Consider the following 15,868-nt stretch of genomic DNA (forward strand, 5'->3'; position numbering starts at 1 on the left):
CCGTATTCATCTTGTGTGTGACCGAATGGGCCCGTTTAATTCTACACGAGTCCTTAAACTCATTTAAGACTCGGTCCGTAAGCGGCATCTAGAAAAACGTTATGGTTAAATAGAATATAAACCGGGTTACCTTAATTGGACTCCGGACATAAATCCAACACCCTTGACTTAATGGATGCTTTGCTAATCGTCTCCATTATTGACGGCTTTCACAAAATTGATTGTTATGGTTTTGGTCCTATGATATTTTTGTTAATTGCAATTTCTTTCAGTCTTATGAGTTGAGATGAAAAAAGAGTTATTAATTTAATAATTATTGCATAAGACCGTCTTATAGTGTGAGAGATCCTTTAATATGTAAAAAAGATGAATGTTCAACTTATAAAGGTACTATCCCGTACCATAGTGTAAGACCGTCTTATCGTCTTAAAGCGTGAGACGATCCTTTTATTTTAAAGATGACGAATGGTTAACTTAAGTAATATCTCGTTGTGTAAGACAGGGTCCTTTTATATGTAAAAAGATGAATTTTTCCCTAATAGAAGTCTTACATTGTGAAACTGTCTTATATGTAAATAAATGAGTTTTAACTTATAAAAGTCTTACATTGTGAGACCGTCTTAATGTCTTATATATATATGTAAGTAATATAGTTAACAAAAAACAAAGTGAAAAAATAGGATAAAAGTAAGTAGGCCAAACATATCAATTTTTTAAGAAACTAGTTTTACAAATGTTAGGCCAAATAACTTCAACTTTTTCAAGAAGTAGTTTCTTAAAAAACTCATTCTTAGAAGTAAAAACTCTTTTATATAAACTTGGCCAAACAGCACCTTAATTTTGGGACATAATAATTATAATAATTATGACTTGTTGACTTGTTGACGATAATTGGTAAAACCGTCCAACATTAGTCGCGTAATATTCCTTCGCTTCAACCGTCAATTGATGTACCAAGATTTTGAATTTTAAGGCTAGAATTGTAACACCCTCTTCTTAACCGACCAAGGTAATTGGGAGGTGTTACCATCTCGGTTTCCCGAGGCGGTGAATCGTAGATACAATCAAGAAACATTTCTTATAAATAATAGGCAGTGAATTACATAACCATAAATGAATAAATAAAAAGAATACAACTCATGACTACTATCTATGTTATCTATCAACTATACAAGTACTCGACTCCAAGTCCAAAGCGCATCCCGTCTCTCGCGTGACACCAACACCACCTGTACTCAACCTGCTCTCCATATGATCGGAAATATCATATGGATCGACATAGGCCACGCCGGAAATATGTGACATTTACACAGACACACAAACGTCAGTTTCAATAAATAAACATAAGATACGACATGATAAATAAATATGCAACATGTCAACTATATGAATGAGACACGATTATGCCATCACCATGGCGGTACCGAGACACGCCCAGACGTACCCACAAGTCACAACCACCGGTGCCAGGGACACGTCCACGACACCACAAGGTACCGGGACACGCCTAGACGTACCGGATCCGGCAGCCAACCGGATCCTTGCCAGACGTCGTGCCTTAACCACACGCGTCCCTTCAAACTCAAGCCATTAATGTGCACATCCCCGTTGGAGTGGGAAGCTCCAAGGGGCAACCCGAGCGGAAGACGGTTTCCCAACCATCTTACGTCTCCTCAACAATCAAGTACCACCACCAAAGACCTCCAACACAACACAATCACAACCACATATGACAAATGGAAAACAACATTAAACGTATAACTAATTCATGAATTCAATCCCAACACGGTATGAATAACAATCCCTCGAATACCATCATGACATACCAACCGACTCACAAATATACTAGTGAGGAAAGACACACAAATATGCATACACAATATTGAAGCCGAGTAGGATAACCTACCTTTTAGCATTCTTCACAAGTTACTCGATTCCGTCTCATAAAATCGTCTCATCCTAAATAAATCATACAACACTATCACAATGCATTCTACACTAAAATAATATGAAACCCTTAGTCACTAATTACTCATATTACATAAGCTAATACTAATTAATCTATCTTAGTAAACCCTAACTTGAGATTAACATAAGACAAAGAAAAAAGGTGAGATTTCGACTTACAAAGGTAGATCGGGGATTAGGAGGAATGTTCCATCATCAATTCAAGCTTGAAGGCCAATGGGAAGGTTTAGGGAGCATTTAGAGAGAGGGGAGAGTGTTTTAGATTAAGAAGGAAGGAGAAGAAGAATGAAGAGGATAAGGGGTTTGGATAAGTTGAAATCCCGAAATATCATTTCTCGGGTACAACACAGTGTCACTCGACCGAGTGCCACTCACTCGGTCGAGTATACTTCTTACTCGACCGAGTGTTAGTCACTTGATCCGCTTGAGGTTCTACTCCGTCCACTGGAAGTCTACTAGGTCTAGTTTAGGTCTTACTTGATCTCGTGGAAGACGTCATCCTTTAATTCCGAGTATATGTGAGTCCCCTCACGTGTCCCTAGGTTCTTTGTGGATCCTAAATTATCCGAGTATTACAAGAATGCATGCTAGATAACCTAGTAAACACTACCAATGCATGCTCATCAATCAACCAATGCATGATAGTTGTGCTCTTCTCCATTGTCCCCCTATGTGCCACCACCCCCTTTACCTTGTCTCCTTTTTATTTTTTCAACGATTCACCTAGATTAAGTCTTAAAACCTCATTCACCATACACACAACCAAATTTCAAATCATATTTCCACAAACACAAAACAAATATATATAGAAAGAGAGTGAGAGCTAGAGCAAGAAGGGTAGAAGAACTAGAAGAAGGAGGATCTTTTACCACTTGAAGTCTTCACTAAGTAAGATCATTTGAAACCCTTAAATCTGATTTGATCACCTTGTTAGCATACATTCACATGTCACTTAAGATCTAAACTTGAACATATGAGTCTTCATCCATGTATGCAAGGATTAAAGCTAGTAGAAACCATTAACTTGTCAAAAATGTAGGTTGCATGTGGTTAGTACGAAAAATGTATCTTAAACTCAAAATTAAAGAATAAATATTTATGTAGTATACCACTTAGTGTCTTTAATATGATCACCAAATTCGTAACTTTTACATGCACCGTTTGTAAATGAAAAATAGAACACTACAACTTGTTTTCTAACTATCCGAAACACTAGATCTCAGTAAAAGAGTCCTAAAAACATATCAATAAAATTAAACCGTATTTAATCTTTTATGATTAACTACTATGAATGTAGATGACAATAGGGTTTTTAATCACCCTGTTTTGATTTGTTAAGAGGGATTATGATGTTAAATTTTTCATGGCTCAGTTTTTTACCACTGTTAGAAAAATGAGATTTGAGATATGATAAACCCATTTTTGAGACACGACTCACTTTCACAAAATGTAGTAGACTCATAAAGGAATCTAACAAAAACGACTTTGCATGAAAATATTGATTTTTGAATTTATTATGATTTTTACAAGTCTCTGTTGTAATCTGGAAAAAAATGTGATAAATTAATGTAATAGTTTTATTAGTAAAAACTTGTCATTCTCATAAAAGGCTTATGAAAGTATATTTATAAAAATGCTTAGGACCCCACATTTTAGCATGTTAAATTAAGAGAATCGTAGAGCATTTTAGGCTTTCAAATTGACGAGTTTTGATTTGTTAAGGGCATTTTTCACCCAATAACTTATTAAGACTTACTTCCGGACATATTTCGTTAAATTGTAAATTTAGACCATTTAGAGACATTTTTCGACTTTGTAGATACCTCATTTCTGCACCTCCCGCAAGCCACCCGGTGATGATTGGGCCGCATGTTTGGTACACGGAATGATTTATGACAATTCGTAAGTTTATCGTCAAGTGATAGCTCAAATACTTGTGTCTACCCCTTTGTTGTTATCTAGGTGTCATTACGGTTGTTTTGGCAGTAATTAGAGTTAATTTGGAGTCCGGGTCAAAAACCGTCTCATTTCCTAAAACCGTCAAATCCCGAGTCAAAGCAATGTGCTTGTCTACCTAAGGTTAGGATGTCATAAAATGTTATGGGTATATCTCATTTTTGCGTCCCATGTCACTTCTTTGGGCTAAACTTTTACATTACAAAATGTGCATTTCATTTGGTTAAAATGACTACCCGACCTATAGGCCCGTTTTACGAGGTGATAACGACTTTTTTGAGTCAGGCCTATTTCACAGAAAGTTCTAGATCTTTCTTTTAGCTTTCCAACGCCACCAAAATCGCCTTATTCCGAGTCTTGTAGAGAAAGTTATGCCTAAAATACGACAGTCTGTCAAACGCGCTTTCTTGCGCAGGAGGAAATCGCTGGGGAAAGGAAGCAGCAACTGTTGCGCCTCTTCCAAGGAACGCAGCACCCGCTGCGCCTTTTCTCCAGGCTTTATTTTTGTCCAAGTTTCCGTGTTTAACCTAAATCGGTTGTTTCCGGATCTTTCTCTCCTTTCCAAGACCCTAATTTCGTGATTAGTATAAATAGGGACCTTCGTTCCTCATATTTCTCACGCGAGTGTCCGCCATTATCTTCTCCCTTTGCATTCTAAGACCACGCTCTTGCTTTTTGGCGTCCACGTGCTTGAACTTTCGACCACGTAAGCTCGGATCTTTCTGAGTACCAGCCTCGTTTTGCATGACCGACCAATTTGACCAACTCCACATCAATCAACTTAATCAATTCTGTTCGTTTTCCTCTTAGAGGGCACTTTCGTCGTACATTCGAGTCGAGCATAACTAAGCGTTAACTTAGTTAATCTCGTTTCGTCAAACATGTAAGTGTGAGGGTGTAAATCCTCTATTTTATTATTGTTCTTTATTTTTGTAATCATTATTGTAAGGTTTACGTCGAAAACATATTCAAAACCGATTTACAAAACCTTTATTCAAACCCTTTTTACGAATTAACGGGAGACAGACGTCGAGCAGGAACTCAGCAACTGATGTGCCTCTTCGAAGGGACGCAACACCTGTTGCGCCTCTTCCTGAGGCTGCCGCAGTTCCTGCTTTCCTTCTTCTTCCTTCGTCTTTTGTTCGTTCGTTTTTTATTCTTTGCTTTGTCTTTGTTTGTTCTTATTTTATTAACACGATAATTTTAACATAATAATTTTTAGCATGTAAATCACTAATAATTTATCATCATTAAATTCCCGACTTAAATCCCTTATAATTCATATTTGCGGGTTTTCATCATTAAAATCAATTTGGGTTTTTAGAGGTTCGATTCATCAATATTGAGTCTCTAAGAACCATCTTTGGTATATTTGCATCTGTCATTTATCATCATCATCATTAGTTCGTCATTAATAAACCTAATAGCCTAATTAATTTGTATTAGTTTGTTAATTCATTATTAACCTCGTAATTAATCTTGTAATTAATTTATTCTAATTTATTTTGTCTTATGTTTTTATTGTTTTTATGACCAATTCACATGTAAATAATATGCTAAACCACTTCCATCCGAGTCAAATATTATTAATCGATCATTTAAATCACCAATAAATATTAACGATATGCAATTCCGGCTTCACAACCAGAATTCACCTCAGGAACAGACGCAGTGAGCACTGCGCCTCTTCCAAAGGACGCAGCAGTGCTGCGTCTGTTCCGGGTTGAATTCTGTCCCTGAACTTCCGTTGTTGCTTTAATTTAATTATTAGTTTACGTATTTAATCAACTATTAATCGTATTATCACCCTTTATTCTGTTCGTTAATTTATTTTCCTTTTCTTTTCTAAAATCATCCGTTTTAAGTGTATTTTCGACGTAAATCAATTAACCCATTGTAATTTTCTATATTGTATTTTTATTCTATTCTTTATTATTTATTGTTTGTATGCTCTCACATGCAATTAACCTAAATTCCTACTTCGACCTAATTGTATGCTAAACTACATGTTAACCGACTTAGTTAATCTTCACATGTTAGGATTAAAACGTTGTTTGTTGCATTGCAAGCATATAACCTTCAACATATCGAATATAGATGACTTCCCTAATCATTAGTGGAGGTCGCTATCGAGGCGGGCGGGAATAGGTGTTCGATCAAAAGAGTTTCGTAATACGTACCCTCACCTCTTACTCCAGATCTCAGTGAACATCCGTGTTCATTGGCATCCACGAGAGTCATTCTAGACATGGAATGCTAAGAGTAACGAGTTCTTTGTGTTCATGTCCCTTTCTTTGTTTGTTGCCTTAGTATGCGTGATCCCATGTCGAATCGAGTTGTAATGCGCGTCATTTCTGTTGAGTAGGAATCCAACAAGTTCCGCCAGTCAGCAAAGTCACAAAGCAGTTCAAGCCATAATCACCGTGTCTCTCCAAGATGTTTATGCCATGGTCCTACGAGTTCAAGCTATAGTGGAAAATTTGAGCATTCGAATCCTCACCCTCGAGAATGGAATGGTGGAAAAGAATACGCCACCTAGAGAAACCCCTAGTATGATCGAAGGAGGCAAGCTTCCAGTGCCCCTTTCTGTCGAGCAATTCGAGAAAATCAACCATCTTGGGTCCAATATCATTAAACATGATAAAGAATCATTCCTGGATTGTTCTCATCTCCTCAATCATCATGATGGCGAAGAGATCAATGTCCTCGAAGACGAAGATATCCAAAGTGGAATGCTCATGCTTTCCATGGCCTTCAACAATAAATTTTCAAAAATAGAGAGAGTCGTTGATAATCTAAACTCTCAACTTTCCAAAATGGGGAATCAACTTGCTGAAATGGGTAAGAAGCTTGAGACCCAACCTTTCAAGATGAAGAGTGTCCAGACAAACCCTCAACCTCATGGTCTCAAGGAGAAAGCAAAAAGTGAGCGATCTATTCCTAGTTCTTCTCATCCAGGAGTCAAAATCAATAAAGGCAACCTCATGGAGCCTTCGCCAAAGAAACCTAACAACTCTCCCAGGTCATTCACAAGTCTAGGCATACCTTATGCCCTAGCCTTGAACAAATTATCCTCTCTAGGCCTTCTTCAACCAATAGGGCCTAGTCCAGACCCAGAAATGAGATCTAAATTTTGGAATGGCAACTCGTATTGTCAATACCATAGGGGTAGGGGGCATGATACCGAAGATTTCTATAAGCTCAAGTATGTCTGTGAGATCCCTGAAAAAATCTCCTTTTTGAAAATATTTAAATAATATGGAGTCGCCAGTAGGTTTTATAAAAAACATACAAAAATAATTTAATGGAAGAGGCCCCTTTTGATCCCTGGAATGGGGACTGATCCGTCACTCCGGTCTGAACCAAAGATTGCGGATTCGGGGGTAAAGGTACGGTCAGGAAAGGTGTTAGGCACCCGGACCGCCCATCAAACTGACGGCCTCTACTATTTATTTGTAATATTATATATTTGACGAAATTTATCAAAAGAATAAGAAAAACGATACAAATTATATACAAAGAGAAATAAACTAGGTTAGTCAATACAATAAATAAAGAAAATAAGGAAAAGACAATAAAAGAATTAGATAAAAAGAAAGAGTAAATAAAAACTTATTTGAATCTGGTACCCTCAGGCCTATGTGGATGTTGACTATTAATGAATTTCGACTTTGTCGTAAATTATTGGCTCTTATGCGCTTATATGAAAACTGGGACAATTTATGTATAGTTTGATTTGAAACTGGGATAGTATATTTGAGATGTAGTATAAGAGTAGAATTTATGGATCTGGTGAGGGTATTATGATTGGTTTCACTGGTTTGTGTTTGTCTCTCGTCTGTTCGTCCCTCCTCATGTATTTGCATGAGGTATTTATAGTGATATGTAACATGTCGTTTGGTATGATTTGGTGTCATAAATAGAAGTTTGACTTCTATTCTACTTTCGCTCTCCTTATGGTACTGCTATGCTGTTGTGCTTCTCACTTTGATCTTTGATAGGAATAAACAATAGTAATTCTTATCTTTTTTTTTTTTTTTTTTTTTTTGACAGCTGTAAATAAAGGTTTTACAAGTTCATGGCCTGTTTTGCTAGATTATGCGCAAGACCATTAAGACGTCTAGGGATGAAATTAAAAACTAAGCAATGAAAAGAACTAAAGGAGGCCCGAATATCCTCAAGGATATTCTTATCTTATTTGTCACTTGTTGCACATGTAAATCATTGGTCAAAGAGGATTTATGTCAACACTATACCACGTACATAGTAGTCCATATCGTCAAATTCGACTATACGGATGTAATATGAGACTCTACCCGGTTTTATGCAATTTTAAGTAATTTGCGGGTTGAATAAGGATAGACGGTTTATGATTGGTTTTATGTAATTTTACTGGTTTCTCGAGAAATAAGCGTAAAGAGCCTTTAATTATAACATTGTCAATTTTCATTTTAGTCATTAAATTTGAGCCTCATCATCGGGTACCCTTAAGGCTAGGTAGACATTTTGAGGTGTCTACAATGTCATACAAGATGGGATTGAGGATGGTAGGATTTCTGTCTCGCTTTTAACTTGTTCGGGTATAGAAGCTAAGCGACCTTATAGGGAGTTCAACATCGCAGATGATCAAGAAGATGAACGATCCACCAATCATTTGGTGAAAAGAAGGAAAGCAGACTCACAAATACCCAACAATCAAGCAATCTACATTACCGACGTAAAGGTTATAGAACCTTCACCAGAAAGAGGAACTCGGCATTCAAGGTCATTCTCCAATTTAGGCATGCCTTATACGGTCGCCTTTAAAAGACTCTTTGCCTAAGGACTGATCCAACCAATCGGTCCAACCCCAGGCCCTAAGTATGAGAGGAGAGGTTGCTTCTGGGACGGTTTTCAATATTGCTTATTCCATAGGGGTAATGGACACAACACTGAAGAATGTTCCAAACTCAAATATACCATCCACTATATGTTCGATCGCGGCAAAATATCTTTATCGACCCTCGATCCGTTAAGAGAAAAGAATGACCCTCATGGGTGTCTTACTCTTCAAAGACAGGAAGGTCTCTTGGGCCTATATCCTTCTATTGTTTCCAATGATGAGGACGAGGTGCTCAAATGGATGAATGCTCAAAATCAGATGCCGAAGCCAGTTGCTGGAAAAGAAAATGTTCAAGAATGGGCCAATGATTACGAGTCTGGATCTAAGATCGAGTCAAAGTCTGAGTCCTAGGCTTTCTATCTTATATTTTTTCTAGTGTCTTTCTTCGTTTCCATTTCTACTGACAACCTGGGGGTTGTCCCATGAGTCATGTGTCTTCTAATGTCTATGTTAAATACATACATTCATTCTTCATTTCAATAAAAGTACACTTTTCAATCCACATATTCTATCCTATCTCTTCCTTTATCCTTTTCCTGTGATAACAAGAATTGGTTTTTTTAAAAATGGACAAACAACAACAACACATGACAATCGATGTGAGTGCACTTAGATGATGTTCCATTCTGATTTGTAGAGGACCTGAAACTTCGTGTTCATTTCATACCTATTCCATGTCTGGCAATAGAAACCTTGCTATAACCCTAGTTTAGGACGAGCATATCTCAAAATATTCCAGGACGAATCTAGACAGTCTCCCTTGTTAACGATCCATGACGGAGGGCAAGCCCATTCTCCACAATAAACAACCCGTGTATACTAAAGACCAACCCGTCTCACATTAGAAGGTGCTACTCTGACCCAAATCCATGGTAATAAGAAAATTCAAGACGATACGAGGCATGATCAAAGACAAATGCTCAATCAAGAGAAATGACCAAGCTCAATATCCAAGGCTGTAGTTATGCCCGTAATCCAAGAGTAAAATAGAAGGCTCAATCAAGCAAGTCAAGTCAATATCCAAAGTCAAAGTTATCTTCAAAAACCCGAATCAAGAATCTGAACAAAAGCCGAGGTATGTTCTAGACCAAGAATCTGATCAAGATAGCGTATCAAATCCAAATGTTGAACGGAATACTGTTGAAGTCTATATTTAATCAAGACATTGATGAAGATGGTCAGCTAGCACCCTCACTTAGCCTTTTACACATTACACACATTACACACCTTAAGTCCTTCTCGAGACCGTTATAGGGAGATGGTTAGGAATTTTGAGAATCCTCTCAAGCCACTAGTACAATTAACGCAATTGGCATCGGTTTTAAACAGTGATTGGCATCGGTTCCCAACCGATGCCAATGCGGGCGATGCCAGTGACACTTTTCTCAATTGGCATCGGTTCACAACCGATGTCAATTTACACATATTGGTATCGGTTATTTTCAATTGGCATCGGTTTAAAACCGATGCCAATTTACACATATTGGCAGCGGTTGTTGACAGAAAACCGATGCCAATTTACAGATTTTGGATTCGGTCTTACCATAAGAACTGATAGATTCGGTCTTACCATAAGAACTGATGTTAATCATCGATTACAACAATGCCATTTTTCTTTTTTCGTGCCAAATAAATAAATTATATGACGTGCATTTTATAATAAAAAAAGCTATAGAAAATTTGGCAACATCTGCCTATAAATTGAACAATCCAAATTTAATAACAACCTGCAAAACCAAGTTGGATACCAACAAAACCAAATCCAATACAATCGTTCAACATTTTGTATTCACCAACACAATCAAATACATAAAAAACCTCTTAACTATTAAAGTATCTAAATCATCCTCTCTACTTCATATGTTTTCTTCACAATATAAAGCCTAAAGCTCCCGAACCCCGTTCATTTCTTCAATAATTGCTGAACCTGAAACAAACTGTAAACAAGAACAAAATAATGATTAGCTAAGTTGTAACTTAGAACAACTTAGAAAGAGAAATAAACTACAATTTCGAACAATTAAGAAGGAGAAATGAAATTGAAGTACTTTTATAGTTTGCATTGTCTTCATATAAATAAACTCATGAAGTATGCGATACTTTGGAAAGAAGGAACATAGTCACAAATGGAGTACGGAAATTCAACTTAAACAGAGACTCGTGTGAAATTAATATGAAGAATAGCGGCATTGAGGAATAAGGAATACTTTATCCAGCTACAACTAGTATGGGATGAGTTAGAGAATATGAATGACTATCCTACCATAGACCAATGACGATTGAAATAAGAGCATACTTTAATTTGTCGCTATTCAGAAGCAAGCTGAAGAAACAAAATGTCTTAAAAAAATTATAATAGACAAATAAACAATTTTCTATGAATGCAAAATAGTTTAAAGATAATGCTAGGACGCCACTCGATGGTATTGGATTTGGTATTGGACAGGCCAATAAACATCTCATAGAAGTACGAAAAATAAACTCAAACTTTCCTAGTGAAAAAAAATTGTTTTATGATAAAAAGTAAATCAAAACCAAGAAAAAATACCATCAAGCTACAACTCAAATAGATCATCATCGTCGTCGTCACCCGGCTGATCATTTTCACTAACATATGAAATCCACACCTCGCTAAGCTCGTCAATCATTTGTTGAGAATACTTGGAAGGAATTTTATTACTATCGGATGATGTTGAATTGAGTTCCTTTGGGACTTGCTTGTCCTGCTTGACATATATAATATATATAAAATTATTTATTTAGAATATAAGAATGGTTGCACAAGAAAAACACAAATGGAGAATTTAAGACATAAAAGATTGGAAAAAATGAGAATTTAAGACTTTCACTTTACCTTCGGAAATGGTTTAAACGTTGGTATTATAGGAAAATACCACAGGACCTTAGCCGGAACTCCTTCCTTTTTATTGTACCTCGACACATTGCATAGAGGGCAACTTTGTAATGATTCAAATTGATCTCGATATAGTATGCAATTGTTTGGGCAAGCTTGAATTTTTTCATAACGCAACACCATGTCCTTGAGCTTATACTTCGTAGCTTACCAACAACAACAAAACCCAATTACAATCTTCCATACCATAAAACAACAAAATTCTCAATATTAAGACATCATTGTCAACCAGCATCATCCTGTTTTAACGAGTATGATTGCATTGCATAGCAAGTAATCACAGTACGCAGTAGCTAATTGTTTTTTTTTTCCAGATAATCATAGAATACTTCATCCAAGTAAATAACAACACTCACTACAAGAAAAATCGCTTTGGGCAACGAAATGAGTTAAAAAAAGGCAACAACTTTGTTAAAGTTACAACAGAAAGTTAGAAATTAGAGCATTTTGTTCTCTGTTAGACCGAGGTTGACAGAAAGTTGGGGAAATTTCAAGCTCCCATTTCTCTACAAGACCTCTGACTTTGAGTTTGAGACGGTCTTTCATGTGAGACTAACAAATTAAACCTATAACTAAATGAGGTATTTGTCTCACAAGAGAGAATGTCTTATAAGAGACGGACTGTACTGTATATGAAGCGGTAAAAAAGCTAAACTTTGTGGTATTTTAGTTCTAGCTTATTTAATATGTTTTGAAAATGCCATTCTTTTTATTAATTGCTTTCACAAGAACATTAACATGTTGTCTAGTTATTATTACATTCTCTTTCCGTCTCATTCATTTGTTTACCTATAATTAAAATACTCTCACAAAGAATATAAAAGGTAAACAACTGAATGAGACGGAGGGAGTTTAATTTATACAGTGTGCTTGATTCCCTATGTTTTTCTTTGGTTTACCTGTTCTTGCTATTCACATCCTTAGTAAAAGACAAGCTATTGATTGACGATCGTATTCTATTCTCGATATTTCACAAAAATTTTGCTATGTCTTGTCTAGTTTTTGACATTTCACTACATTGAGAATTAATATTCTATTTTGCTGATATGTCTGATCATAAAAAACATGGTAGAAAGGTTATTAGTTTATTACAATGATCAAAGTTTGTTGTCAATTTTTGGTTTTGTTGCTATTTTTGTAGACCCCAGTCGCAAATCAAGCAATAATTCTTAATGCCGCAGCAGTCAAGTTTCCCACACTCGAAGCTACTTATTCATATTTCAAAACAATTAAGCTGCCATTTGGCTCAGGTGGCATTGCGGATGATCAACCTAATGCCACATTACTTTGTCTAATGTTTCAGCCTAATACCATCAGATTTTTTCAGCCTTCACATAATCTAGCAGACCCACAATATCAAACTACCACCCTAAAATCAGAATAATACATGCTCCATATACAATTAATAATATGAATATAACAAGGTATGATAAGGTCCAACAAGATATGAACAATCTAACATGACCAATTAGTATGATTGACAGTATATGGATCGGAGCAATAAAATTATCAAATTTACATTATAATGAAAACAAATTGGGAATTAGGGTTTACTTTAATTGAAATTCAAAACAAAAAATTCGACAAAGAATAACAAACTTACCAATTGAAGAGACCAAAAATGATGAAGGAGACGATGTAATAGTGTAACGAGCAGATCGAATGAACAACAAGATGAAGCGGCGCACAAAATCTTCAGGAATGAACGCGGAGAAGAGTTGTATGGTGGCGGTGTGGAGGAATCCGATGACGGTCCAACTCAAGTTTAAGTTGGATGACGGCGGTGTGGAGGAATCCGATGGGAAAGTGGAAAAAAGTGTTGGTGAGTGGTGATATGAGAGGGAGATGACGGTTGTATGTAGGGTTAAGTTGGAATGTAAAAGTGTGTTTTGTTTATAGAGAAATCTACTTTGCTTTGGCATCGGTTTTAATTTATGACCGATGGTAATATCGCTAAACTGGCATTGGTCGCATACTTACAGCCGATGTCAATTATCCAAATACACTATTGGCATCGGTTTTTTAAATGAAACCGATGCCAATATCTATTTAAATTACAATTGGCATCGGTCTTTTGTAGAACCGATGCCACTAAGGCGATGCCAATTACCTTAATTGTACTAGTGAGCTTGTCAAGTATACCCATCCTTTAGGGCCAAGACATGGAAACTTGATCCCACGTCATTTTAACCTACCTTTATGTGCTCAGGCTACATCAAGCCAAGAGACTCCATTTCCAAACCACATTACAAGCCATAACCCATGAAGCCTTAACTCCACAAAATCAAGCTCTAGAGATTTGTTCGTCAAAGCCTCTTATTTCCGAGCTCCACATTCCAAATATCCAATCCAGTTTCACCTTGACCCATACACGGAGTCTTCAAATACTTTGCTACCTAGGGCGGGACATACCCATATCATCCTTAGGGTCCACTTTTAGGTGTGCTCACACGACAAGGAAATTTTTACAAATTAGGCATACCTCTTTGGTCTATGATCAGAGGGAGTTATCTCAAATCGATTCTTCGAGTCAACAAAGGAATATAATCTCCTTACCCATGCACTTTAAGGTCCTGACAACATAAGCTTAGGCACACAACTAGACTATGAGCATGGTTTGATTTCACCTCTTCAGGTGGATACGTAGGCAGTCATTTCTTACACAAGAAGGATACAACCACAACACCCAAATAAAATTAACCGAACCTCAGAACTACGATCTGGTTTGATTTCACTTCACGTGAATACGTAGGCAGTCCTCAAGGACACAACCATCCCCACTTTCAATTTTCAACCTCAATTAACAACTTTCAACCACCTCAATTATCAACCATCCCAGTTTTCAACCTTCCAACCTCAATTAACATCCCTTCCAAAATCTCCATTTATACCTCTTTACTAGGGGCTCCTTCTTATCGCCCAGTCTATTTTACCAAAGTCTAGAGTCATCTTCTCATCCTAGGGGCTTCTCTTCCGAGATGCCACCCTTCCTTTATTCCTCTCTCTTATTCTTGATGTCTCATTTAAGTCAAGATAGTGCTCGGTCCGGACAATGACAAAGGTCTTAGATCGATTCTCCAAGTTATCGTGCCTCAAGAGGGGTCTTTTTTACAGCAAGCGGCAGCAAAAGACGTTCAAATAGACAGCTGATCCATGGCTCATGCCCTGCCTTTATGTTCCCATTATTCTTGCAATTCTTCTACCTTGGGAATGATACGCGTGGTCACCCGTACTTGGCTGGGGTTGCGCATGCTTAAGCAAAGTCTGTCTAGGTCATCCCTGTGTCGCGTCAAATCTAAGTTGGTGTCACGTCAGTCAAACCTAAGTCTATATTTTGCGTCCTAGTAGGTCTATGTCATGTCAAGTCCTATGTCTAAAGCCCATTTGAATATGCATAAAGCATTACAAACGACGAATTTCTTTGAGCAAGTTCTAAATAACTTTTATAAAGAAACAACTTTTAAAAAACCTATGTGTTTCCTCATTCAAGGTCTATGTGATAATTGCTTACATGCGTATGTGTTACATGTTGTTTTTCTATCAGATTGCATTCTTGTGTGGCTACTAACATGCAGGTAAGTATCGGAAGCAGTACTTTATCAAGACTTCGCTTGCAACAACGAGCGAATACTCTCTGAAAGGTGTTTCGACACACCTTAATTATGTTCCCCCAGCGAGAGTTCAAGACAGCCATTTGTTCCTCTCAAGACGTGGAGTTCAACCTCAACCTCAAGTTTTGCCGAAGTTTGTTTGAAAACCGACCCAAGCAGATTTCCCCCAGCGAGAGTTCAAGACAGCCATTTGTCCCTCTCAACACGTGGAGTTCAATATCAATCTCGAGTTTGTTTACCGAAGTTTTTTTGAAAACCGACCCAAGCAGATTTCTCCCAGCAGTTCCTGTCGACGTCCGACTGCCCCCTTTCAATCCTTCAATATCACCTTTTATTTCTCCTTGGAGTCCGACAGAGTAAGGAGTCTCAAGAAATTTCAGGTATGGTCTCTTCTTATGGCTGGCGAGCCTCCTTACGTAGTCTAATGGACTTTAAACGGCCCTCCCCGATAGTCCACAGACTCTAAAATGTTCCCGAAGACAGGTCCTTGGCTCAGACCCTTTGAGCCGCCTCGCGTCGCCATAGTCGTCAGGCTGT

At 37.3% G+C, this 15,868-nt stretch overlaps 1 long non-coding RNA gene across 1 annotated transcript; it reads right to left on the reverse strand.

The window, feature by feature from the left end:
* Nucleotides 1-10,521: 10,521 nt before the first annotated feature.
* LOC141656967 (uncharacterized) lies at nucleotides 10,522-13,596 on the reverse strand. Its single transcript, XR_012548628.1, has 4 exons — nucleotides 13,324-13,596; nucleotides 11,661-11,866; nucleotides 11,355-11,529; nucleotides 10,522-10,743 (listed from the first exon to the last, which is right to left on the reverse strand). It is a non-coding gene; the product is annotated as an uncharacterized LOC141656967 (long non-coding RNA).
* Between the last annotated feature and the right edge of the window lie 2,272 nt (nucleotides 13,597-15,868).

This window comes from Silene latifolia, chromosome 1 (genome assembly GCF_048544455.1).
Source record: "Silene latifolia isolate original U9 population chromosome 1, ASM4854445v1, whole genome shotgun sequence".
In the NCBI taxonomy this organism is placed as follows: Eukaryota; Viridiplantae; Streptophyta; class Magnoliopsida; order Caryophyllales; family Caryophyllaceae; genus Silene; species Silene latifolia.